This window comes from Camelus dromedarius, chromosome 1, assembly GCF_036321535.1.
Source record: "Camelus dromedarius isolate mCamDro1 chromosome 1, mCamDro1.pat, whole genome shotgun sequence".
NCBI lineage: Eukaryota > Metazoa > Chordata > Mammalia > Artiodactyla > Camelidae > Camelus > Camelus dromedarius.
Window position 1 is genome coordinate 42,872,142 of NC_087436.1, and position 24,582 is coordinate 42,896,723.

At 37.3% G+C, this 24,582-nt stretch overlaps 1 protein-coding gene across 22 annotated transcripts in view; it reads left to right on the top strand.

Annotated features, from left to right (window-relative positions):
• The window catches only part of CAMK2D (calcium/calmodulin dependent protein kinase II delta), a 285,770-nt gene that overhangs the window by 114,256 nt on the left and 146,932 nt on the right, over positions 1-24,582 (top strand). The window lies entirely within an intron of this gene.

The following is a 24,582-nucleotide window of genomic DNA, read 5'->3' on the forward strand; positions in this document are numbered from 1 at the left end:
ATACAGAATTTATTATTATTTCAAGAGCATTTCAATTCTGGTTTGCCCAGGTGGCCTAGGCTTACACAGTAAAAGTCTAGGAATCAACCTGCCTACACAAAAATTTACACTGTTATAGTTTCTGAAAAAATGTCAGATTATACGTTACTTGATTTTTGTAGCAATTTGCCTTCAAGTTTTACACCATAGTAAATCTGTAGACCACAGATTTCAGAGGAATCTCCTGAATAGCTGGATTATTGTTTGCTTGCTGCTAAAGATTGTTGATTACATGCCCAAACCTAAACAAAAGAGTGTATTTAGTTTTTTCAATGAGGATTTCTGAAACCAAACACGAATGAAACCAAGGGATGAAAGATAAGGGCTTACCAGTTTATGAAACTTGCTAATGGGATTTTAAATAACTCCCTTTTATACTTTACTCTCACTCAACTCTCTTGTTCTGCTTGATATATTTTAATTATTTTGGGAAACAAAACACTGAGGATATGCTTGATTTTGGATACAGAACTATGTCAAGAATTGTAGGAAAATTCTTACAGATTTAGAATTATACTTGGCCTACAAAATTAGCCTCAGTCATTTATTCATCTATTTAGCAAATTTTTTTTAATACTTGTCTATTTTTTTTTTTTTAATGCTGCAGGTACTCCTCTAGACACTGATACAGCAGTGAACGAAGCTGACAAAATCCCTTGCCCTTATACTGCTTATACTCAAGGGCAGGGGCAGGGACTGGGGCTAAACAAACAGAGCCTGTCCGTGGTTAGATGGTGATAAGTGAGCTGAGCCCAAAAGGAAGTCAGAGAGCAGGTTTTGCAACACCCAAAGGAAGGGCCTTTTGGGATGAGTGAGCTGGAAATTTGCCTGACGTGGCTGAGAGCAGCACAGTGGCCCGTGTGGCATGGCATGGTGTGGAGTGAGGGTTGCAGGAGGTTATAGGTGATGCCACCAGAGAGGTGATGGGAGCTTGTAGGTGGTAGTGAGGACCTTCACTTTCCCTCCTAGGGAGATGGTGTTATAGACTGAATGTTTGTGGCTCCTCCAAATTCATACATTGAAGCCCTTACTCCCTATGTGAGGGTATTTGAGGTGGGGCCTTTGTGAAGTCATTAGCTGTAGAGGAAGTCATGAGGGTGGGGCTCTCATGAGGGGATTAGTGCCCTTACAAGAAGAGGAAGAGAGACCAGAGCTTTCTCCACTCCTCACCTCCCCATATGAGGACGCAGTGAGTAGGTGGCCTTCTGCCAGCCAGGAAGAGAGCCTTCACCAGGAACTGAATCTGCCAGCACTTTGATCTCAGACTTCCTGGCTTCCAGAACTGTGAGACATAAATGTCAGTTGTTTGAGCCACCCAGTCTGTGGTATTTTGTTACGGCAGCCCTAGCTGACTGAGATAGATGAGAAGTCTTTGAAGTTCTCAGGAGAGAAGTGAGCTGATCTGACTCCTGTTTTAAGAGGATTGCTCTGGCTTCTATGTTACTGGAGGACTGTGAGGGCAAAAGCAGAGTCTGAGAGACCTGTTAGGAGGCAGTTATGGTAATCAGTGGCTTGAATTGGGGCCTCAGCAGTGGAGATAGAACTGTGGTCAGATTCAGGATGAGTTTTGAAGGTAGAGGCGAATCTGTGGTGGATTTGATTTGAGTTGTCACAGGCAGAGGGGAGTCAGTGACCAACCATGGGAAATTGGAAGGATGGAGTTGCCCCAGGTAGAGAAGGGCATGACTGGGGTGGGGGATGTTGTGAAGGTTAGTTACCAGCACATAGATTTTTAAGTGCCTGTTTGACTTCCAAGTGAAGATGTCATTTAAGTCAATGGATATGAGTCTGAAGTTCAGTAGGAGGTCAGGGCTGGAAATATAAAATCAGGAGTTGGCAGCATGCAGCTAAGAATGGTACTTCAAACATTTAACAACTAGTATGGCCTGAGTACCAACCAACCAGTTAGGTCAGTGCCAACCTTAACAACAGACATGACTCTGTGGCTCTCTGTCAGCAGAGTATCAGTCCAACATTCCATCATGTTTGGTAAAGACATACCTTTCTGCTTGGCCCTCTGTAGTCTTTACAGATAAGCTGCGAACTTGACAGATAAGCCATAAATGCTTATTTCCTGTAAAAACCACAAAGGTACTGACTAGAAAGTATCAGCAGGGTACATTTATTTTCTCATCTCTCCACTCCCTTATTCATATTATACTCACTCTGTTTTCCTTGAAGGATTGGTTAAAGACAGGTATTTAACATATTAACACATTTTTGAAGACTGGTTTGAAAGTACTGGCTTTCCCGTACAACCCATCAGTATTTGAATCCTGGATCTTCCATTCTACAGCCTATGTTTGCAGAAACAAATTCCTTTTCCTTTCTTTTTTCTGAAAGCCAAATCTGTAAAATTGAAAATATGATTACCTCACCTTGCTGTGAGGATTAGAAATTCTATAAGTGAAGGGCCTATCACAGGCCTATCACACCACCATTATTTGTGGTACCATTCCCCACCTAACTCACGAGATTTCAGAGTTTGAAGGGCCCTTACCTTCTCTTGCGTTGTTAACAATGACTAGTGAATCGTTATAACACTATTTATACCTCCTAAGTTAGATTTAGAATCCAGCCTACATTCAGAAATGTTTGGGCTTAGATTTACTCATGTGTGGACACCCGTTTTCACCAAGAGGAAGTATGAGTGGTTATCACAGGAAAGATCTTGATATTGATTAGTTCTTTCTCAACAAGTCAAATGTGAAAAGATGCTTTCTCTGACTTTGTAAACTATCAATTATATCTTTATATAAATATTTGCTTGTCCCACCATCGCCAAGTGATTGTGAACCGCTCACATTTGTCAATAAACTTCGAGGAGACGGATCCCATTTCTCTCTTGCTCTGATTTTTCAGGGCCCGACACTGAGCACCATCATACGAGGCCAATTACAGGACCAGGTACACGTGTGTGTGTTAGGTAGACGAGAGTCTGGACTTCTAAGCTTCTAAAAATCCTGTACTTTACAGTCCTTAATGCAACACTCTGTTTCGGGCAGATGTAGGGAGAGTGCCTTGGCCGCCTTCCCAGATTGGTGCAAGTGAGCCCAGAGACTGTTTACTGTCGATTCCTCAATACCTAGAAAGTTTCCTGGCACAAATTGGTGCTCAAGAAACATTTGTTAAATTAATACATGGAAACAAAGCAGTATGGTATCCGTGGTACCTCAGTGTCCTGTAGAGCTTTGCGGGAAGCAGACACTGCATGAGTATCTCATTTCTGTGAGTGCAGCTTCTGACTGACTGACAAATGGAACTACTTAGAGCCATGACTGCCAGTACTCAGCTTCCTGTCCTGTTGCACTAAACGTTGCTGTTGATTTCCTCTCCTCATTAGAATTATGGATTTTACTTGCTAACTTGTCTCTCCTCATCAAAAAGATACAGAAAATGCTGCATTCTCCATTTTATTACTGACTCACTATGAATTACTCAGATCTCTCTTCTTTCGGGTAGTGTCCTCTCCTCGGAGGACTCGCAGGCCCTCTTTACAGTAGATCCTTTCTCTAGCTTGTCAAACAAGCCTGAATAAAAATGTCAGCACCTAGCAGTGGACATAGCCACGATCGATTTGAATTGCCTATTCTCCACAATGTGCATGTGGAAACATGGACCACTAGAGAGCATCGGAGAAGGGAGGGAAGAACAGATAAACCTCAGACAACACTCTGCAAGGCTGGCAAAGGGTTTCCTGTGCTTTGTAGGACTCTGCTGCAGATTGGACTACGCTTTCTTTTTGTGCTTTTTATCCTGCTTTTAAAAGCAGAGGCTTTCTCCAGAAGTATTTCTAATAAAACATGTACAGTATCTTGCCCTGTCCAACTTCATGTGATTGTAAAATTTTTGAACCTGATTCTTGAAATAACAACGGCTAAAAATTTATTGAGTGTATGTCACACACGTGAGGTGTGGGACCGAATGGGCTGTGTATGTTATATTGTATAGTAGTCACGGTAGGCACATTATTATGTTCATTTTTACAAATGCAGGAAAGAGTTAAGACATACTGAGCACCATGCACACAATTGCCCAGCAAGTGGCCAAGCTGGGACTGCACGCCAGGCTTCTGCCTGCAGAGGCCCCTCACCTCTGCGCTGTCTCTCTCAATGATAGCTGTGGAGGCCTGGGATTACTTTGTTTATCCTGTTGGAAATGACAGTTGCAGTAATGACCAAATACACTGTGACATTAATTCCCCCTGGAAGTGTCATTTGATTATGTTTGGTAAACTGAATGAGCATCTGATTTCTATGAATGAAGCTTTTAATTGATTTACAAATGACATTGTTTGGAGCTGTGACTGCTGGTATTGGACTTGGTGTCCTGTTACAGTCGATGTTGCGTTTTTATTCTCTCCCCACGTTGACAGTGTTTTCTGTGTTAGTCTATTTGAATGATGTCCTTTGAAAGCAGCCTTTATAAGTAACTAAGTGAATGTGGCAACTCTGGTTATGTAGCTTTGAGTGGCGATAACCAAAACCCATGTGCAATGGGAATTAGATTTTGGTTATCCCACCACTACCACCCCCCTCCAAAAAAAAAAAAAAAACTGGCAGAAATAGACAAATGAATAAGTAGGTAACTTAAAAAATGTATTTTTCCATATACATAATCTTATAACCCATGAAAACTCGTAATATGCGATACCTTTTAATGACTGCATTTGTTTTGCTCATACTGATTTGCCTGTGAAATCCCTAATACATTATTCAGTAGAATTTACTTTATAGTTTTATGGCCAGATTTCCTGACTTCGGTGTGTGTGAGAAAACAGCAGTTCTTTCATTTAGAGCAGATGGTTGTAGAAATGAGCTACCTTATGAAAACTATATAATTGACCTTATGCCTAGGAATAGATTATTTCCCAGTCCTAGGGAAATATGCCCTGAACATTACTTTGTGATGCTTTTCAATTCTTTGAGATTCTGTGCCACTCTTGTCACTTTCCAGTTAAAGCTGAGAAGGACATAGGTATTTGGGCATGAAAATTGCTCAGATTTTACTCTGTTTCTTCCTTAAAGTGTTTTTCAGTGTCTGTAGACTTTGAAACCAAGATCTAGCAAGGTAGGTATCATTTAGTGACTACATGATGTATTGTATTATGGCAGGGCAATGACTCGCAAGTCATTTCAATATTTTGAGCTCTCTGTACCTGTTTTAATTTTTTTTTTTGTTGTTGGAGAAGGAGTTATTTGGTTGACTATTTTTGTACTGAAATATTCTGAAATGTTTTGAAGTTGTAGTTTTATGACGAGCCTATGGATGTATGATCAAAGTATTATAAATGAAAGATTTTAATCATAAGTCAGGGAGTCATGAAAACTCATGCGAACACACAGAACAGAGCAATGAATGAGAGATTGTTTCCTTTTTTGCTCTAAGAGTTCTGTCTGTTTAGAAATAAGTCTGACCTTGCATTCTCTTGGGATTAAAGCTCAAGTTGACAGCAGAGAAAAAGATTTGAGAACCAGAAAGAAACATGAGGACACTTAATGTCAAGAATGAGAGGGAAGCTGCCAGAAGTTTGATAAGAAGTTTGTAGATTTGGATTTGGGGAAGATTTCCAATTTGCTCAGGAACCTCCCTGTTTATATCATAGAAGCTTTGATTGGCTAATAAGTGATAACCATTGTAGTTATTCTGTAACTTACTATGCCAAACCTTCTGAGAAAGGATCACAAATACATATGCTTACTATCCTCCCAATTGTACATAATACTGCTTCAACTAACAAAAATAGGCTTAATGCTGCAATTCTATCATTGGAGTCCTGTTTCTTACATTTTCCTTTAAAACTTCCAAATTAAATAGAACTCTATAATGACACCCTAACTTCACTAACATAGGAGGAAAGCATGATCATCATCCAGAATACTTGTTTCTTCACTCACTGTGGATAGAAATCTCTTTTCTAAATGACTTTTTTATATCCTCTTGCTAATTACAAGCAGCCTCAGGACACCACAGTTTCACCACCACACCCTCCTCCCATCTCGTCTCCTTGAAGCTGTAGCCCAGTTCCAATTTAATGACAGGCATATAGATGCCAAAGACAATATTTACCCAATTAAGATTTTGGTTTTTTTCCTGACCATCCCTCTGAGGCATTTGACTTGTTGTTGTGTATGCTGGTGGGTAGGGGGACTAGAAGTGTTCCAGGAGCCCTCTAAGTCTACAAAGTCATTGGCCAGCAGATTCTCCCAGGTGAGGGGAATGTTAGTTGGTAGTTGGAGATATCGACTGTAACCAGTCTGGTACTGTTTAAAATCAAATGTACCACCTTCAGCATAATTCTCTATGTTTCCAACTGATCCATTCTCTGCTCACAAATAGCACTAGGGGAAGATAAGAGTCGATTTTTGAACGGTCCAAATTTATCACCTGCTTTGGAATAACTGTGTGTGGCTCTGGTTTAAATGAACAGACAACCCCTGGACTCCATTCGTACAACAAAGGGGCTGGATTGTGGTTGACTTTGAAGGCCTCTGTCAGGTCTAAAATTTTGGGACTTTTTTTTTTTTTTTAATGTTCACAATATGTTACACAAAGTACACGTATGGTAGACAGTTGCCATTTCCCATGATCTTTTTTTTTTTTAACATTTTTTATTGATTTATTCCCATGATCTTTTGAGTAGCCTTTCTAAAGTTGTGAAACACAACATTGTGAGTCCTGTCTTACCAATGTAGTAGTCAAAAATCAAATTCCCAGCTCCCCTGCAGCTAGGATGCAGGTATGACACCTAGGTGTGTCCAATCTGACAAACTTTTGCCATCTTTAAATTAGGGGTTGATGTTATGAAACAGGTGTTATGTGTACCTTCCATGGTGTTGGTAAGTGTGGTAGCAGAGGACTCTGGCTTGCGGGGTCAGCTGTGTGACAGTTAATTCTGGGTGCAGAACTGGCCCTATCCTGGAGGCACTGGCAGTTGCGGTACATTATTGGTATTAATGGTGGTAGATACAGTGGCAGCTGATTTCTCATCGAGCTAGTTCTGGAGCTAGGTTTTGAGGGATTTTTTTTTTTCCTGGAAACTTAGTCCTGAGTCCTCCTATCAATTCTGGAAGCTCTGGATATTGGTTTAATACGTTCCTTAGACTAGATGGAGTGGATTTTAGTTAATAATCCTAAGAATCCTCACTGAATAAATGTGTGTCATTTTACTATAAGACTAAATATCCTGTATCTAATAATTTAGTAATTTTAGTGCGAATGAATTAATGAACAGACTATAAAAGGTGACATAGTATGTGTTTGTGAAACCTCTGATCAAAAGTATTACACAACATACATTGATAATGTTTTTTAGGGCAATTTTACAACAGCAAAAAACAGGCTGTATTTATGCTTTGTCCTCTATCTCCTCACATCCCAACTCCATGTAAACATTTCTCTCCATTGAAAATTGTGCTCATTTTTTTGCTACCTGACAAATGGTTATTTATAGCACAGTAGTAGAACCAGATGTGAATAGGAAGGAAGGCTAAGACTAGGTGAAGTGTTGAATTTATGTCTGAATTGTCTGGTTTATGGAGAACATGGGTCTGATTCATCATGCTGCTAAATTAAATTGCTCTTCTTAGTTAATATCTGAAATGTTCACTGAAGAGCTTTTTTAATGTTGCAAATTTTACGTCATTTCCTTTATGTAAGTGTGCCTGAGGGTAATTGGATTTGAAAACGATCAGAGTAAAATGGCAGAATGGAGACTGTTTTTCCATCCTTTCTATTTTTTACTCAGAACATACTCTAATTGACAAGGGAAAATTTATATGACATATATTGTCATCTAAGGAGCTTTAGGGGAGATGAAATTCTTTTTCACTATTAAGTCAATTCTACTAGTAGCACTGAAGCCCAACTGGAAGAGAGATGACAAATAGTGTTGTCTAGTGGTTTTTGAACAGTACATCATGACCCAATAATGACCACTAAATGTAATGAAATAAATATGTAATAGAAGATATCAGAGTGTGCCACATGTAGTAAGGTTAGGTATCATTTTGTGTACTGTTTATATTGTGTTCATGTCTGTATTTTCATTTATTTATGTACTATATACAGTGTAATTTTTACTGAGAGTCATTTTTTACTGAAAAAAGTTTAAAAGACCAAACATTTAGTTAGTTAAGACCATCTGTATTTCCTTCAAAAACCAAAATACTAAAATTATTTTGAGTTCATTTTTGGTTTTCAAAATTGACTGTGGCACAAAGGGTCACAACAGAAATTATTACCCTAGGTTCTAGGAATTCCTGCTACAAACTTATTTATTCAGATGATTACATGGGCAGTTTATAAAAGTTTTTCTGAGGCTCAACTCAGTGGGCAGCTCTGTTCAGTCTGGTACTTAGCAGTTTTTTCCTCATTGTATTTTGTGTTTAATAAATTATGTAATAGAAAGAATATGCTCAAAAAATTAGTCCTTTAATTCCAGTGTACTGTTGGTTTACAACGTTTTTTACTGTTTAGATGTTGCTTTGTCCAGTTCTAGGAATAAAGAATTTTTTAGGTTGGTGGGAATGTTCTTCCAGCTGTGCTTGATGTTGTTAGATGCGGTTTTGCTTTGTGTCACTGCTGTCTCGAAGCAAGAAGACCAGGTATAGCTGCTCTTTTTTCTGTTCTCAGATTGTTCAGACAAACCTTTAACCTAGTTCAAGAGCATTTCTGTTTAGGAGCTAGTAAGAATTGTAACTTTTCCAAAATGACACTGAAATAACATTTTATTTTCTAAGATGATACTGCTCTGAAAAAATGAAAAATTTAAAAAAATAAGGAATTCACCTTTACCAGAAAGAAAGCATTACCTTCATTTTTCATTATATAATAAAATACCTTTCTTTTCTACTCTTTTTATTCATGTGCATCATCTTTAGAGAGTTGTTTTTGTTCAGGGAGCCCCAAATATGTCATGAAATGATGAATAATTTTAATGCTCAAAGGCTTTGTAGCAGGAAAGATAAGTCCTTTGAGAGGATCAGAGAAGGTGATAGATACCAAACTCTCTTCAGATGGCACCTTTCCATAGCCAGAATCCAGAAGAAAGGTCACCTAGACTTCTAGTTCTACTGCCCATTTTCAAGTATATTTCACATTTTAGTGTTAATCATAGTTCATATCAATATTAAAGATGGCCTTTTAAAATTAACAAGGCTTTATCCCTTACTCTTTTTCCCTTTTTAAAATTTTCTTTCCTGAGTAGAAGCCAATCTTATAGTAGGTTATAAACTGCAGTATAATTTGCTAATGTAGTATCTGACACAGAGTCATTGTACAAAGATAGTTTTTTTAATAGTGTTTGTGATTATACATAAATGAAATATTTAGGGAGACTGTATATGGAAAATGTAAGCTTACGAAGTAGATTGATCAAATGATAATTAATATATTAAACAGTTTTATTTTATAAATGGTTAACCACATAGGTTTAATTTCTTCATTTATAATTAAGCATTTTTGTTTGTTAATAACACTTGATTGTAATACTGAAGAGCAGATAAATATAATAAAAGAGTTAAGATCTGCAGTCAGTTCAAGCTGCATAAGGAGACAAACCCAGTTCTCATTATTTGCAGATTCTTTATTTGCGAAATCACCTACTTGCTAAAATTTCTTTGTAACTCCATCCATACTTGGGGTGCTTGTGCTCTTTCTTGGACATTCACAGACCCCTGCAGAACAGCAAAAAGTTGGAGCCACCCATTGTGCATGGGCAGCCCCAGTGGAGGGCTGACAGGTGACACTCTGCCTTCTAGTGTTGGCTCTCACACTCGAAGCAAGTGTCTTTCTCACCATCTATTTAGTGCCTGGTTTTGCTGTTTAAAATGGCCCCCGAGCAGAGGGCTGAAGTGCTGTGTAGTGTTTCTAAGCCCAGAAAGGCTCTGATGTGCCTTATGGAGAAGATATGAGAAAATACATATGTTAGGTAAGCTTTGTAACCAAGCTGCCTTCAGGCATCAGTCATAGTGCTGTTGGCTAAGAGTTCAGTGTTAATAAATCAATAATATATATTTAATAGGGTATCATTAAACAAAAACATGCATAAAGCAAGGTCATATATTAGTTAACCAAGACATTGTGACCTGAAGCTTGCAGGAACCTTCCACCTGTGTTTCCCTTAGGAACAGTGGTTCAGTATTTGCTGACTCCATGTTTGCGGCAACTTTGTAGAACATAACTACCACAAATAATGAGAATTGACTGTACCAAGCAATCTGAAATTTGTTGTTGTGAACAATTAATGGAAAACAGTCATTTGAACTGAGGAGGATCAAATTTATCTTCACTTTTAGGGGAACATATTTCTACACAGAATTATCAGCATAATGACTTGAAAAGTATTTTTCTCTACTTTTTTTAGTTTCAAAGAGAGCATCTTATGGCAATCCATGATTTAAGAGCAATAAGGGAAAATTTCCAGGTGATAATTTGCCTACCTTATTCATGGGTGGCAATAAGCATATTATTTAAAAACAGTTTTTTAGAAATCCCTGTAAAAATTAACTCTTCATTTTGCAATCAGAATTAGGAGAAATCTTTCTTAAAGTTAGATGCTGGTAGATGGGTCTAACTGAAAGAAGCCGCTGAAACCCATCTAACTCCTAAGTTGCACTTGAAGAACAGAGATGAATCCTTTCTGTACTTTGCCAAGACTGGAGAGCAGGCTGTTTAATAGCTGGGCCTGGGCTGCGCTTCCTGAGTTAGTCAGGTGCTTCTGTTCTTCCTCTGACTGTCCATCTGCTGAAGCCCTGTTGTCATACATCCTGCTGTAACTGCCTAGTGCTAACCACAAGTATGAGAGAATTTACTTCATACAGTATTATGCAAATTAACTTATCAAATGTATTTGATCCAAAATTTAAAACAGACATTTCATAAAATTCCTATTAATTTAATAATTATAGTCATTTAATTTAATGATAATACTACATGGCATTCATCCAGTCCTATTAGGTAATATGTACTGTTTTGAGCTTTTGATGTATATTATCTCCTTTAATTGTCACAAGCCAATGGAAGGATTCTCTTATTCTTCTCATTTTACAACTGAGGAACTGAGACCCAGAGAGATTAAGTATCTGAGATCAAATTACTAATAAATGCAGAACCAGGATTGGAGCATAGGCGTTCTGACTTCAGAGCCTCGCTGTCAAACATGGTGTATCATGTGCTGATACCTGGTTTTAACGTGCTGTGTTCAAGTAAGCCAAGAGCAGATTTCATTCTCTGAAGAATGAGTTCATTTATCTACTGACCATTTGATTTCTCCATTTAGATGTCTGTTTGGCATTTCAAGTTTACTCCCATCTCCTCAACCTACTCCTTCACCTATTCTGAAGTACCAGTTACTCAGAACAAAACCCTTGCATCATGTTCGACTCCTCTCCTCCTCTCCTGTCAGCCCTGCTTTCAAAATGTGAACACATCTGCACCTTCATTGCCACTAGCCTTGTCTGAAACTCCATTATCTTTCACCTGACTTTCTATGTTAGTTTCTCTACGTTTCTGCCTTTGCCCCCTTACAGTGTGTTCAACACATTGCCCACCCCCTCCTCAGAGGCCTTAAGTAAATTCCCATGTAGCTCAGAGGAGAAGCCAAAAACCTTCATGATACCCTCCTGTAAAGCCCTATATCCACCCCTCACCCGCACTCATATTTATATGCACACCTCTGACTTCATCTCTTGCTACCATTTCCCTTGTTCAGTCTACTCCAGACACACTGTTTCGCCAACATATCAAACAGTCTTCCCTTAGGACCTTGTATTCCCTCTGTCTTCCATCTGATTGCTTAGAGCCATCCCTGTGGCTGGCTCTGTTTATTTCCTCTGGTCTCTCCTTAAGAGTCATCTTATCAGTGAAGCTTTCTCCAGACACCCTCCCTCTCCCTTTCCCTTTCGTGGTGTTTACTTCCCCCTTTCTCTGCTTTATTGTTTTTTGGAGCACTTATCACCCTCTTTCATATATATTTGCCTATTTGATTGACACTGAGCTGTCTTTCCACATTTGAACATGAGCTTTGTAAGGTTGGGCACATTTTGTTCCCTGCTACATTCTTGGTATCTACCACACTCTACACAAAGTAGGAACGCAGTAAGTATTTACTCAAAGAGTAAATGAATTCGCCACCAACAACTACTTACTGAGTGCTTGCTCCCTGCCCACATCCTGTGGGTTAAAGAAGGCATATGTAGATAACTAAGAGATAAGCCTGATCTGGCAGCAACTCCTGTGTCTGCTCCGTTGATCACCAGACATCTGGCTGACTAGGCAGATAGCTGCTTCTTCATTATTCCATGTCCTTGGTTGGAGAGAGGAGAGGACTTTGCTTCTATCAAGGACATACAAAAAACTTCAGGACAAGGCAGGGTTTGATAAGTATTATTGTAGCTAAGAGGACATTAATTGTTCGGTAAGAAATTGAAACTCAACTTTCTTGGCAAATTTTAGTCTGCTTGTGTGTTGATTATGGGTTGCCACATGTCCAAGGTTTGACTTTGTTTATTTTGTAATTACAGAAATTTGGACCTATCATTCTCCAAGAGATGGTTTAGGAGACTAACTTAGCCTAAACCAACCCTCTAATGTACTGATGCCAGAATCCATTCATTCCTTTAATAAGCATTTACCCACAGTGTCTTCTATGTGCTAGAATATGCTAGTCACAGTTAATACAGAGACCAGAAATACAGCATCAGATTTTGAGCTCAACACCTTGTAGGACACCACCTTGTTGATTGCTCAGTGTTACTGTCTCATTTGTATGAGAGTTCCCATCAGAATGCACATTAAGAACAGAGTTGCTTAATGTATATAGAGGCAGCACAAAAAAATATGGCCAACTTTTCCACTAAGTGAGTAGGAATGTTCATTTTAACTGATTAAGGCACTTAGGGACAACAGCAATTCTTATTCTTCATTTCTCTCTCTTTTCCCAATTTGAAAAAAATATCATTACCTTATACCAAGCATGCTACAAGGTGATGGAACGGATTCTGTTTTGTTTTGATTTGTTTGTTTTTGTTTTGCGTCAGTTAACATTCAAGCCATGTTTCCCATTGTACACCTTGGCTCTGAATAGAAGTTTGATATAATTTCCAGTTTTCTGTATCTGATTATGTAGCAAACAAATCTTAAGATATGTTAGTTCCAAAATGATTAAACTTATTCAAGATTGATGACGTTTCATATCTTTACTTCAGTGAGTAATTTTTACTTTGCCTTTTCCTTAAGTTTACCTGAAGTGAGGCTTAAAGGACTACAGAAAATAAAGGGAGTCCATGTCAAGCCCATGGCATTTGAGCTTAAAGGATGGATAGGATTTTCATAGTAGAGACTGGTATAGGTAACATTCCAGGGAAGGAAGCTCTTGTGTCTCAGAGGTCAAGAAAGGTAAGTCTCTTAGGGAACAGCAAGAAGGCCTGCTTGTCTGGAAGATAAAGTACAAACAACAGATCATCAGGGAAATACCTCTGCACCAAAGAAGGCCTTGGCACACTGGCTTCTGTGCTGCTATATGTGTAGTTAATAGAGAATGGGGAGCTCACTAAGGGTGGGCAGTGGTGCTAAGGCTGAAGAACAAGAGGTTGGAAGCAATCCAAATGTCCCCCCATCGGGGCTGAATAAGTAGATTGTGGTACATCCATACAATGTGGTGCTGTACATCTGTTATAGTTACTACATGTCCATCTGTAATAGCAAAGATTTACCTAATCAGTGAGGGAACTAGCAGGAGGCCAAAGCTAGTTCAAAAACATAGAGGAGTAACAAATATTTATCGTCGAGGAAAGAAAGAATTCTGGAGTATGATCGCTACAGCACTAAAATGGTTGCTGCTCTACAGGCAATAAAACTATTACCCTTGGAATCCATTTACATCTCTGTAGCATACAGTACTCATCTGCATTGCTATCAGATCAGAACCATTTGTTGTACAAGTGAAATACTCTAACCCACAGGTTGACAAACTCTTTCTGTACAGTAGTAAATATTTTAGGCTTTGTGGACCATATAAGTTCTCTGTCCAATCTCATCTGCTTTTTGTTTTGTTTTGTTTTTACAGTCACTTAAAAATGTAGAAACCATTTTTAGCTCATGGGCTATACAAAGACAGGTTGCTGTCCTGATTTGACCCAGGGCCATAGCTTACTATTTTTTAGGCCCTAATTAGGAGTCTATAAATAATAAAACAGAACAGAGATAATATCCTAGAGAATTAGATAATCCTGGATGAGCCATTTAGTGTCCCATTATGACATTCAAGAGCATGCATTTGTCCTTTTGTCTATTTGGAGTATATGTATATATTCTTAACAGAGATGTCTGACGCTATGGAGGTATTTTCTAGGGGCATATGAATCTAGCTATCCAAGCGGAGCGGTTAAGCGAGAAGGATAGTGCTAGTCAAACGATCACACGATCAAAGATAACATTGCAAGTGTGACGAGTTCTATGAAGGAGAGGTGGGAGGTGCTATAAGAGTTTGGGAGCCAGAGGGAACTTTACTGAAGTGATGCTTAAAATACATTCTGAAGGGCAGATAAGGTTACAGTGAAGGTGTGGCTTATTACAGGAGGGAACTGAGAGTACCAGGTCTGAAAGAGGACCTCTGTTGCTGGAGGGAACTGGTGGGAGAGAGTGAGGGAAATTGAAGTGTAGAGCCTTCTGGGTGGGTGAACAGGCTGACTTCTTTTCCAGGGTTTACTGATGTAACAGTTAATCACCTTCTTTCACTCTCGGTGTCACAGTTGGGGTGATAAATTATTTGATAAATGGGTAATGTCAAGGAGTTTGTTCCTTAGCATAAAATCACTAGGAAGATGTTGAAGAATTTTAAGCTAGGCAAGGGTGATACAATCAGATTTGCATTTTGGAATGATGGCTGCCTTGTGGATACGGATGTTAGGTTAATGTTTACTAGGAAATGTATCTTTCAGGTTAAATAACTTGTTAAATTTCTCGAGAGCAGGCAAATTCAGGAAAAAAAGAAAATCGGGGAAATATGTTCAATGAAATGAGTTGGTCAGTGGATAAAGACTTGATTTAGTAACCCAGATAGATGAAGGCACTTTATAGTGCATTTAGTTATAACTGATGGCCTGTTTAGACTTGTTTGCCACATAGTCACATTGTGTTCACATGCTCCCACAGGCGATAATGAGACGACTATAAAATGAAACTCTTGGATATGCTTTAGCTATGAATCTAATTGTCTGGAATTACAGAATCACAAAATTAGCAAGGAAGTTGTGTCCTAAAGACTGAAAACTGTATGAGGGCAGGGACCACCAATGACTTGTTCACAATTATATCTCCAGTATGTAGCATTCAAGAAAATTGGCTGAATAACTGAAAGAATGAACTACTCCCCTCTATCAAGAAGTTTTGGGGGAGGGTATATAGCTCAAGTGGTAGAGGGCGTGCTTAGCATGCACAAGGTCCTGGGTTCAATCCCCAGAACCTCTTCTAAACATAAATAAACCTAATCCCCCCCCCAATTTTTTTTTAAATTAAATAATTTGTTTCTTAAAAATGTTAGGTACAACATCATGAAGCTCCTTAAACATTTATTCCAGGGGCTTATAATCTCTAAAGACTATGGTCATGATTACAGAGATAAAAATATTTACCAATAAATCTGAAATATATTTCAAAACTGTGTTAATGCTTTTTGTTCAGTATTAAAATACAGTTTGACATAATATTTTACTTAAGAGAAGAGATGGCAAAACCAGTTTCCATCAAAAAAAAATGCCATGTAGTTATTTTCATTAAGAACACATTCAAAAATGTATATTCTTCATTTGTTTTTCTAGCGTTCCTATATGGACCAGGAAGAAAAACTTAGAGCTAAATATTGAAGATATTAAAATTATTGTGATATGAAAGAATCAAATCATATTAACTGTTGTCCTGTAAATAATTTAGATGCTGTAAATACAGGACATATGTCTAAAAATTTAAAATCACAACATTTTAATAAGATTTGGAACCTTCTTGGAGGTTGATAGTAATAAAATGACAGAAACTCATACTTCTTAAATTTGGTCTTTAAAAATTAATATAGTTGAAAGTATGTCTTTTCTAAGAAAGAAAAACAAATGTGAAAATTTATCAAAGAGAAAATATTCAACAATTTAATTAACTGCTGACTTAATATTCAGACTGTGAGAAGACTGCCAACTTTGAGCACTTTTTGTTAGTTTTCCTTTTCCCTTTATTTAGAAAGTAGGAAAGCTGATGTCATAATTTTTGCAAAAGTACCTCTGTTCTCCTAGCTGTCTCTGTGTTCGTTTCTTCTTGAGCTCTCTGCAGTCTGGCTTTCTCTGGAGTGTGCTGTAGCACCTGGAAGTGTTGGCTGTTTTCTCTGTCCTCCACATAACCCTGAACCTGGGGTGCAGAAGTGTTTTCTTGCTCTCACTGGTTTTGTAAAACCACTGTTACAACCTCCTCCCTCAGTATCTCCCGTCTCCATCCTGCCACCACCCCATCTTTGAAGCACGTTTTCTCAGATTGCAACATCCTACACTTCTCAGTGCCACAGTTTCCTACCATTCTCTTGATTCCTTCCTCATTTATTGTATTATATAGGAACTGATTTGCTATATTCGCTTCTTCCCCACTGCTTAACATTGTTCTTGGTGGCCTTAATTTAGCCATGTAGATTGTTGGTACCACACCCTAGCCTCTCACAACCTATCTTCTCCCTTTCAACAATTTTTACTTCTGCTCCAGAGGTCAGCAGCCTTTGCCTGTAAATGGCCAAATAGTGAATATTTTCAGTTTCCTGGTGATAGGGGCTTTGTTGCCACTGCTAAACACTGCAGTGCTGGCTTAAAAGCACGAACGAAAATAAATAAACAAGTGAACATGGCTGCGTTCAAGTAAAACTTTATTTACAAAAACAGGTGAAAAGTTGAGTGGGGATTTGCAAGATGAGGTAGTGAGCCACAGCTGGGGCAACAGTTCCAGGCAGAGGAAACAGCAAGTGCAAAGACAGGCAGGAGTTTGTCCGGCCTTCATCAAAAGCAGCAAAGAAGCCAGTGTGAATGGAGCACTGTGAGCCGGAGAGGAGTGGTGGTGGGAGATGCCTGGCAGATAAATGCGGGGACAGAGCTGGACCTCGTGGGACCTTGTAGGCCATGAGCAGGATTTTGGCTTTTGCTCAGAGCAGTTGGAGAGCCATCCGAGGTGCTGAGAAGTGAGGCAATGATCAGATTGACATGTTAACAGGATTATTCTGGCTTCTGTGGTAAGGGCAGTGAGAGGGGCAGGGTAGAAACCTCAAAATTTTTTTCCATATATGTACTGAAGGATTTGCTTCCAGATTGGATTTTCGGTATGAAAGAAAGTAGTCAAATTACACTGAAGTTTCATTTTTTTATCCTGAGCATCTGGAAAGATATGAAGATACCAGGTAGAGCAGGATTTAGGGGGAGGACTGTGAGTTCTTTGGGCTTGTTTAGTTTGAGCAAATGCAGCCGATGTTTGAGATGCGGACACTCATTGTAATTGTGTCCTTGATTTCATGATAAATAGATAGTTATTCTTTACTTAAAAAAAATAATTATTGACCTAGGTGAACTAACTGTTCCACTGAACACTTAACCAAAAATATATTACCAGGTATCTGGTGCTGACTGGCCCTGACTGGTGTACCCGGGCCTGGAGCTGCATCTATTAATATCCTTTATAATTCCAGTGATATCTAACTTATGAATAAGTTCATGAATAACTTTCATGTTTCTCCTCAATTTGGATCCTAAGATTACAGTATATCCTTTTTCATGTGCTTCATGTTTGTGTATATTATCCAGAGGAAATAAACTGATATTTTTAAGCACTTTCTGCATAAAAATAGTTATTGAAAAATATTGAGATAACATAACATAGCTACTAGCTACAGTTTTACATTGCACTTTTAAAATCATTTTAGTAGAATTTTAAGCTCACACATTTCCTGCCTATGGAGTGAATCAAATTTGTAAAGATACTTTATGCAAAAAATGAATAATCAGGAAGGGGTTTGAAAGATGAGAGCATTTGGGCTGGTGTATCTCTAGGGAAAATTCAGTTGCAAGTGTTAAGATAATATGATAGTAAGTTGCAAAGAGAGGATGATCTAATAAGTTTTCCATTTACTCTGTTCTCCAGAAAAGCAATGCATCTGTGTAGTAAATTTTTGAATAGGACATATTTTTAATTTGTCAAGATAAAACATTTGAAGTTCTCTCTCTAGTTATTCATTAAAAACAAATCCAAAGTAAATGAAATATGTTTTAAATTTAAATTCGTTGGAATATTGAAGAGGGAGAAGTCTCAAATGTAGGGGATTATATTCAACCTTGTATTAGAAATAACTGTTTTCTTTTTTTCACCGTATTCCTTACTAGCTATAATCATTCAGAAATGTAGAAATTCAGATTTGGAAAGAACTTTACACGATCCTCTTATAGGATCATGGAACCCAGTGTTATCAAACATTTTTTTCCACGATCCACAGTTTAAAAGAAAACAAAACGACAAAAAAACAGTGTGCTATGTATGTATAAAACTCAAGTGAAAGTTTCACAAAGCTTTTAGTGGTTACCTTGAATGTGAATTGCACTTCAGTATATTTTATTGTTATTTTAAATGCTGCCTTGATCTGTACTTTAAAAAAAAGAATCCTTATCTGGTCCATTTTTTTGGCATGAAGCAGGTTCCTTCCTGTGTAATAGCTCTAGTTTATCATAAATAACATAGCCTTTGTTTAATCTTAAATTGTAGGTAAATATTGTACTACTTTAAGACATTTAATATGTCTGTGTCTTGCTGATTAAATATGGAGTCACCTGAGCAGCCTGGTGGGCAGTTAGTTATTAGCAGTGGGGCTTTTTTTTTTGGCCTGGATTTTAGGAGGCAGAGTGGTAAGACTGCATTGGATTCTACACTGGGAACTACGGTGGTGCTATTCAGGTACTTTAACAGAGGAATTACCAATGGCCAGTTTTTGTCTTCTTCACCAGACACTTACACATTTAAATACAGAGTAGATAGGTATGTGCATTTTATATAAATTTAACTGAAAGATGGTATTAGCTCAAAGCTCTATTAGGCCCTTATAGTTAAAATACAATGTGACAGTGCACCATCTTGAGATTTCTTTAATATGCAAGTCATCTGATGACAGCAGCTTCTCTTTCTTTCTTGATATTCCTGTTGCTTAAGGATATCCATGAGTGATCTTTGATTAGCTTTATATAAGTATTGGAAGATGGAATAGCAAAAAGATAAGGCAAGAAAGAAGAAAATGAAGAAAGTTGGAACAACTGATTGAAATACATAAAGTGAATAATATTGATGCAAAACAAAGTTTTTTTTTTATTAAAGTGTAGTCAGTTTACACTGTTGTGTCAATTTCTAGTGTACAGCATAATAGTTCAGTCATACATATACATACATATATTCATTTTCATATTTTTTTATTATAGGTTATGACAAGATGTTGAGTATGATTCCCTGTGCTATGCAGTATGTTGTTTATCTAAGGAAACTTGAAATGAGTACTGATTTTTCCAAGAAGTGAAAATATGCAACAAGATAATCTCAAATTATTTTTCAAAGGAAACAAAGAATATTTCTAGATACTATACTTGATTTAGTAATATGTCTGTTATTTTCTTTCACATACATACTTTTATTAAAAATGAGCAGGAAAGGATATTAAAATAACTGTTCATTTACTTTTCTATTTTATTAACCATCTCAAATTCTGTATTTAGTCATTTATGACTTTTTCTTTCAAGCAAAAGAACTGATTTTTTCCTCCTAGTCTTTTGGTGTCACGTGATCAGTGTAGCTGGTAGCTGTATAGTTCACATTCACTGGTCACTTCTCCTCACTTTCTACCATCTTCCCAGATTGTAATTCTTCCAAGTGATAGGTATGTTGACCACCCAGAAGCCCCTTTGAATAATTTGAGCTTGCAGTTAGATCTGGACTGTTAGACGACATCATAATTCCTTCTTGTCAGTCCTGAATGTTACTAACCTGATCCTGTAGATACTGAAGCTAATGTAAAGTTGACTTTTAATCTGGAATCAGGAAATAGGGTGGGAATTTGAGAATAAGGATGGAAATCACTCTCAACAGAGTTGAATATGCTTTGACCTTCAGAACTGATCTTGTGTTCTAATGTCTTTTTTGTGTGTATTTTTGGAATAGTTTTAAAATTACCATGGATGGCATTGCATTCCCCACTGAATTTTCATGTAATAATTATATATATAATTTTTCAGAAAGTTATTAATTTTCATTCCTTTTTCTTAAGTATAAGCAATGAATTGCTTTTAAAAATAATTTAATGTTTAAAAGATTTTAAAAGATTTAAAAGTTTTTAAAGTTTAAAAAGATTTTCTGGTCACTTAAGGGAAAATATTTGAAATTTTATTAAAACAATTTTTTGATTTCTGATATTTTAAATTTTGAGTACTGAGTAGTGGCTTTTGTCATTTATTAATGGGATACATAGTAAATATATTGTCAAAATACATCTCTTATGCAAGTTTAGAAATTTATTTGTTCAAATATCTAAAATTAGAACAGTTCAGATCAATTTATTTGACTTAGACAACTAAGTCAAATTCCCAAATATTTTATGCCCAAATTATGAAAGTGTTTTTTAAGACAAGTAAAGAAAATCGAAGAATAAATGCTACAAGACTATTGACTTTGACAACAATGACTATATATACCTAGCTTTATCTGCTTATCTTTCTACTCAATTTAAAATAAAATGAACAATATATATTCAGAGATTCATATTACAAAGAAATAGTGTACACAAATACACACAACCTAAATTAGTATTTTTTTACTGGGGAGATTTTAAAAATGGTGTTGTTTTATTAAATGTATTACTTGTGTAATAAGAAACAGAGATAAAAAAATCAAATCATACGTGCAAATTTGCCTTTAGTTTTCTAGAAATGATAGTTTTATTTTGAATTTGGTTTTCAGTGCTTCTGTGTTTTCTATTTGAAAAGTTTTCTCTCTAGAAGTGACCAGCTTTGTCACAAAAGAGCTGAGTACTGGTTGAGCTGAAATTCCTGCCTAGAATGGTGCCATTTGACTGTTATACGTCTGAGACTAGTAAATATATATATATTTTAAATTAACAGATGAACTCAATGTTGGCATCCCTGTTGTGAGAAGGCTTGGCATAGTGCATGGCCTGACTTGGCTAGTGCTTGCTCTAGCTGTGAAATATAATTAACTGCTGATGAGAATATAAAAGTATCTGACTTACAAGCTGCCATTTTTGCATCCAAGTATGTGAATCAAATCCAACTACTTCAATCCTTGCACCACAGCAAACCTAAAAATGCAAAATCTACCTCATTTATAACCACAGCTATTGCTCAGAGCTGACAAACTGATTATGAGGATGTAGTGTACAATCTGTTTTGTATGAATACTCTGTTACTGTTATGATAACGTTGGCAGCATTGCCTCACCATGTTCAGTTTCAGAGATTGAGACTGTCATTCAAGAGAGAGAGGAAAACGATTAGGCCTAGGGTCAACTGAACTTTGGAAATATTTTAGCTTCAGAAGCAGCTTTTTCCCTCTTATAAATCTCATGCTTAATGCCTTAGAATTTAAATTTTTATTCTAGATAACTCATGCTGTTTCAGTTTATGAAAATTTATTTATTGATAGACTTGATACTACCTTTGAGCAAATTGCAGAGAAGAATGACTGCCAAGATGGATTATAACCTGTTTTCTCAAATGCTTTTCCCATTATCTTCTTTAAAATTTCTTTCTGAAAGCATCTTGGGGGCAACTGTAATTAGGTTAATTGTGTACTCCCATATGTGCAGCTTATGGAGGTAGCAGGGAGCAGTCACAATGAGAACGTGGTGCAGCCCCCATGCTCTCGAGCCTGGCCACACAGTCAGTATGAGGCTGACAGCTGTGGTGAACAGAACATCCTGTAAAGCCTCTGGTGTGAAAATGAATTGAGTTTTTATGGAGAATGATTAATGTAAGTTTTCGTAAAAGTAAACACAATTTTCAGCCCATGACGAAGTATTGAAAAGGGAAAAAAGGATGAAAGATGGATACTGTTGACCAGTGGAGAAGGCTTGAGAGAAATAGATAGTATCTGTGACTGGGTAAGACACTGTTTCCCAGACTCTATAAACATATCATCAATAATATAAGAATAAAAATTAAAGAGTTTAAAGTTTTCAAAGGAAACAAGCCCATCCTCAGTGTAATTGTTCATATGTAAAACATCCATGTGAAGACTATATTACATGGTTTGCTTAATAAATGAAAATTGTATAATTTCATTTAGTTTTGTATTTTTAGTTTTTTTTTTTTTTTTTTAGAGTGGAAGGAAATAGGGAAGCTCATGAAGGAAGGAAGGAAACGAGTACATCTTTATCCCAAGTAAAGATGATGCTAGCGTTTTTCTGCTGTATCAGTAACAGAATTCATTCAGAGTTAACTTCACCTGAGCAAATGGCAGGTTAGAAAAAGTGGAGATTATTTTAGAATTGTGTAATGCAATATGATTGAACTTGGTCAAATGGTTTAGCTTTAACCATTATCATGTGCTTGCTGGCAAATTGCTTTCAAACTGGTTTTGACCCGGAACAGTATCATACATTTGATCATCAGGCTTGCATCTGAGCACTTCTTGACTTACTCAAAAAATAACTTACTTCCAAATGATTATTTCCAACTATTAATAAGATAGTGGTAATCATACTAAGAAAATTTTATCCCTGGTATAACCAGAAATTAGCATTGCTTCCTCACTTGGACCTGAAATTTCCACCTCTATTTAGCTCTTCAACTCTTCGATCTGAAAACCTGAGATCCCACCTCCACTTGTAGATTTTACCTTGACATAATAGAAGAAAGTGGCCACTTCTGCTCACATTGTAATTTTTACTTTTCATTTAAACTTTGATAGCATGGAAATTCACCTTATTTTCACAGATTGTCTGAATTCTCTAAGTAGCCATACCATTATTTGAAGTCATTTAAACACAGATTGTGTGACAGCTGCTCATTTGGTATCTGTGAGATGGTGTCATTCAAGAAAGCCACTGAGTTATCATCCATGATCTAGCTTTCCTTCCTGTGCTGAACGACTGTGGGCAGAAGACTCATCACTGAGCCAAACTTTTGATGTTCTTTGGCAGCATAAGTTTAAACAGAGGTAGCAGGCAAATGAAACACATGAAATGTAAGAACACAGCCGTCTCCCTCTCTTCATCTTTAGTGTCACCCTTGAATTTATGGATGAAGCATGTGATCTCTGATATTGGCAAATTGAAGATTATTTTTCACACAGTTACAGTTATAGTAGAATTGTTTGCACATCAATGGTTTTATTTCAGACACATACAGGTATACTGAGCTTTGATGAAAATGTCTGTCCAAAAAGCTAAAAGAGTGCCTAACACTTAATGCTCAAAACCGACTTCATGAAAGACCTCTACTATGTGCTGAAGCCTCTGTGAGGGATGCAAAGACTTATGAAATACAGTTTCTGTTTTGTAGCATTGATGAGAAAGAAATTCTGTGTACTGAAGAAAAGATAGGCATTAGAGCTAGCTAATTAAAAAAAATAAACTGAATTCAAGGGTGACACTATGAGAAACAAACAAGATGAGAAGGAAGCTGCCAGTGTGTTTGCGTTCCATGAACTCAGGAGACAGAGGGGCTGAGACTGAGCTGCGCTCACCACATGCCCAGTTGCCGCATTATGGGCCCCCCTTCTTATGTTAATGATAACAGGAAATCCACATTTTACAGATGATAATCTACAATTAAGAATGAATCAAAAGCCTCACTTTCTCTACTTTGGAGAAATTTCTGGAGACGGTTTGAGAAAAAACTTTCATAGTGGGCCCAGGATGCTATCTGAAGGGGTTGGAATTGAATTGTAAAGAATGGACATTCTGTTAAGTCCATGAACTTGGGAATTTCGTGGGTACTGCAAACTCCCTTTGTAGATTATTGTAGTGTGTGTGAGAATCTAAGTGTTCTTTTGAATCCACATTTTCAATATGGTGGTCATCACTGCATGGGGAACATACTAAGGACAGGTCTTAGTAGAAATCATCCTTTTGTGGTGACTTCAAAAGCATTTGTGCCCTATGAGTTTGTTGCTTTTCTGCCCTCTGTTGCTCCCAGTGAAGGCTAAGCCACCCTAAACAATTGGATAAATTGAGTTTACCATCTATGGGGGTGAGTTGGGGGAGGCAGGAGACTTATGCAAAAATAAATAGCAGAAAAAAATGTAAGTTTTACGTGTGTAGTTATTTTATAGCAGACAATGAGTACTTGAAATTCAGAAGGGAGAAACATTGGTTTTGGCTAGTTATCACTGAATGTTTAGCTTACTGGAAAATTTAAAGTAGTATTAATTTGAAGAACTAGTAGATTATTTTACTGAAAGTTCTAGCTGTACGTTTCTGGCTGATGACTTGGTAAATGGATTTTGGTGACTTGAGTTTAGAAGTAGCATAATATAA